This window comes from Rana temporaria, chromosome 4, assembly GCF_905171775.1.
Source record: "Rana temporaria chromosome 4, aRanTem1.1, whole genome shotgun sequence".
In the NCBI taxonomy this organism is placed as follows: Eukaryota; Metazoa; Chordata; class Amphibia; order Anura; family Ranidae; genus Rana; species Rana temporaria.
The window spans coordinates 277,179,390-277,183,186 of record NC_053492.1 but is presented as its reverse complement, the minus strand read 5'-3'; the positions used below and the strand labels follow the sequence as shown (position 1 = coordinate 277,183,186).

Genomic DNA, 3,797 nt, shown 5'->3' with positions numbered 1-3,797 from the left:
CCAGAGGGCCCTCTTTGCCGTCACTGCAAAAGCCATGATTTTTGCGAGTAACTTTGTCAGGTCCATAGAGGCTTCCGCTATGAAATCGGCAGCAAGATCGAATTCCTCCATTGTCTGTATGATTGATTCTGACCCTGTATCTGCTTTTAGGGCTGCTTGGGTTCTCGTGGTCCAGACCTTGAGTGCTCTGGAGACTGAGGTTAGGGCAATAGCCGGGCGGCACGCTGCACCTGCAGCTGAGAAGACCTTTTTTAGGTCTGTGTCTGCACGTCTGTCCATTGGGTCTTGCAATGGCAATGCGACCTGTCGGGCCAGGCGCTGTAAGGCCACATCTATGCCCAATGGGGAGTCCCAAAGGTCTGCTTCTGGTGGAGGCCCCAGCGAGATCTGAACTTGCGACCCCTGGTTTACAAGACCAGTGCTCTAACCCCTGAGCTATGGAGCCCCCAGTCAATGGTGTCTCTCACGGCTGTGACAAATGATTCAATATATTGAAAATCAAATAAATATTCTGAGGGCTCTTCAGAGTCCGATGAGCCTAGTGATTGCGTCTCCCGGGCAGGTGATTCATCGCCCACTGATTGATTGGCGCTACTAACTTTAGATCTTCTAGGTGTTTTGGTGGCTGCGGCTGACTGAATACCCTCTGCCACCTGTAGCCACGTCCTTAATGCAGCCGGTGCATAGAAGTTTGCCAGGTTTGGATGGTGCCGAACATGCCCAACAAAGACCATCGTCTGGGCGGGGTCTTGATGCATTTGGCTCTGCTACAGTCGCAGAGTGACTGGATTTGCGTGCTGGACTAGAATGGGACTTATGCGTTGCCCGAGAGCCAGACGCTTGCGGAGATTTTGAACGGTGGCGGGACTTTTTTCTCCGTTCCTGTCTTATCTTAGGGCTTCTGCTCCTAAAAAGACAACCAAGAAACATTATCTTTAGCTCTTGGTATTGCACTCTTTTATGTTGTGGCCCCCGTTGACCCCTCCTACCTGTCCGGTGACTTTGGTGCATCCTGAGGCTGTGGTGAGCTCATGCTGTGTAAAGAAGCAGGATACGCACATCAGGCGGTGTACCAATTGATACCTAATTTTATTTTATTTAATTTTATTTATTTATTTATTTATTTATTTAATTTATTTATTTATTTTTTTTATTTTTTTGCTGAAATGACTGTTTACAGGGTATAAAGACATACCAGTTAACTGATTCCTTTTAAAAATGATTAAGAATAGATTAAATTCAATCACACAATGTGCCTCTAGTTTCACTTTTGGTTTTAAAGGTACATACATGAAGTTCCGGGTGAGAGGTGAGTCGGGAAGAATCACAGAACAAAAACAAACAAATCCAGGGCAGTGTTTTGTTTTTAAAATGAATCTGATTGGTTCTGAGGAGTTTTAGACACACAGTAATGACAGCTTAGACCATCGTGAAAAGCTCCCAGCACCATGGTTATAAGGAAACAGGCAACCAGGAAGTGTGGAGATCACAGCAGAATTACAGCTACTTCAAAGCAAAAATGAACAATGAGGACATGAAAGCATAGTGCAGCGCTGACACAATCTCACACAATCCTCCTCAGCTGGAGGCTTACCTAGTGCTTCCTTTCCCAGACAGTGGCAGACCACACTGAGCCTCCTGTCCTGGAGAGTCTGTTAAAGCCGATTTGTGCACGCCCCCGGCCCCGCCCCCCCCTGTGAGGTCACCGCCGACTAACATAAAGTGGAGGAAGGAAGGGCGGCGCGCTCCTACGGAGCTCAGATCTGAGTAAGGAGAAGGAGCCAGCATGTCCTAGCAGAGGACAGGAGACACACCACAGCCTCTATGATCACAGTAAGCTTCCTATAAGCTAAAAACGCCCGCAGCTCATGCACCTGAGCGTCCAGTGTCATAAAGGGGCATACCTTTATTACTTCTGGACCTTCCAACCCGAGGAGAGGCTGAACCTGGGTGGGGATGGTTCGGCAGGGGGGTTTTCTTTCTTCCTCTTCATTCGTAGCTTGATTGTCTGGAAGAGTCTTAGGTGGTCTGATCGTCCGACCAAAAAAAAGGAACAAGGACTGAGAGGAGGGGCCCCCTACTTATTAGCTAACTGGTGGACCGGAGGAGGGGATTAACCCATGATGTGCTGACGGGAGGACTGGCGGGAGGACTGGCCAGGAAAATTAATTTTTCTTCATTTCTATTATAACATTTTGCAAAAAAGTTTTTTTTTTCATAAATTTGGCCTAAAATGTATACTGCTACATATCTTTGGTAAAAAAAAAAAAATTGGGTTATTATTTAGTCTGGGTGACAGTTATAGGGTCTACAAGCTATGGTACCAATTACTGAAAATTGATCAATTTGATCACATCTGATGTACTGACAGCCTCTCTCATTTCTTGAGACCCTAACATGCCAGAAAAGTACAAATACCCCCCAAATGACCCCTTTTTGGAAAGAAGACATTCCAAGGTATTTAGAAAGAGGCATGGTGAGTTTTTAGAAGTTGTAATTTTTTCCCACAATTCTTTGCAAAATCAAGATTTTTTTTTTTTCACAAAATGTTCATATTCGCCGGTTATTTCTCACACACAGCATATGCATAACACTAATTACACCCCAAAACACATTCTGCTATTCCTCCCGAGTATGCCGATACCAAATGTGTGAGACTTTTACACAGCGTGGCCACATACAGAGGCCCGACATGCAGGGAGCACCATCAGGCGTTCTGGAACACCCAGACCAATTCTGACATTCCTCTCCTACATGGAAAAATCATCATTTATTTGCTAGAAAATTACATAGAACCCCAAAACATTATATATGCTTTTTTAGCAAAAACCCTAGAGAATACAATGGCGGTTGTTGCAACTTTTTATCGCGCACGTTATTTTCGCAGCAATTGTTCGAATGTGTTTTTTTGGAAATAAAACGGTTTTGTGCTTTTAAAAAAAAAAAACATTAAAGTTAGCCCAATGTTTTTGCATAATATGAAAGATGAAGTTACGCCGAGTCAATAGATACCCAACATGTCACCCTTCAAAATTGCACACGCTTGTGGAATGGCGCCAAACTTCGCTACTTAAAAATCCCCATAGGCGACGCTTTAAATATTTTTACTGGTTACATCTTTTTAGTTGGAGAAGAGCTCTAGGGCCAAAAGTATTGCTCTTGCTCCAACGTTCGCAGCGATACCTCACATGTGTGGTTTGAACACCGTTTTCATATGTGGGCGGGACTTACGTGTGCGGTCGCTTCTGTATACGAGCACGCAGGAACAGGGGCACTTTAAAAAATGTTTTTATTTTTATTGTTCATTTCACTTTATTTATTTTAGTTTGATACGTTTTTCCCCAAAAATAAATGTTTTGATCACTTTTATTCCTATTACAAGGAATGTAAACATCCCTTGTAATAGGAATATAGCATGACAGGTCCTCTTTACAGTGAGATGTGGGGTCAATAAGACCCCACATCTCACCTCTAGGCTGGGAAGCCTGAAAAAAAATAAAAAAAAATAAAACGATCCTGGTTTCGATCGTAGCGGTGAGTCAGAAGAGGCACCGGAGGGAGAAGGGAGGGGAGACGTCCCCTTTCGCCTCCCGTAAGAACAATCAAGAGGTGGAACAGCCGACATGATTGTTCTTATGGTGTAGGGAATCGCCGGCTGAAAAAAATGATATCTGAATGATGCCTGTAGCTGCAGGCATCATTCAGATATCCCTGCACAAAGTCAAGGACGTCATGACGGCCGGTGGGCGGGAAGTGGTTAAAACGCATTTTTTTCCCAAAGTATTTTCTGGGTACTG

General features: G+C 44.4%; 1 non-coding gene across 1 annotated transcript; it reads right to left on the bottom strand.

Moving 5' to 3' along the window:
• Nucleotides 1-372: 372 nt before the first annotated feature.
• Nucleotides 373-445, bottom strand: TRNAT-UGU. Its single transcript has one exon. It is a non-coding gene; the product is annotated as a tRNA-Thr (tRNA).
• Between the last annotated feature and the right edge of the window lie 3,352 nt (nucleotides 446-3,797).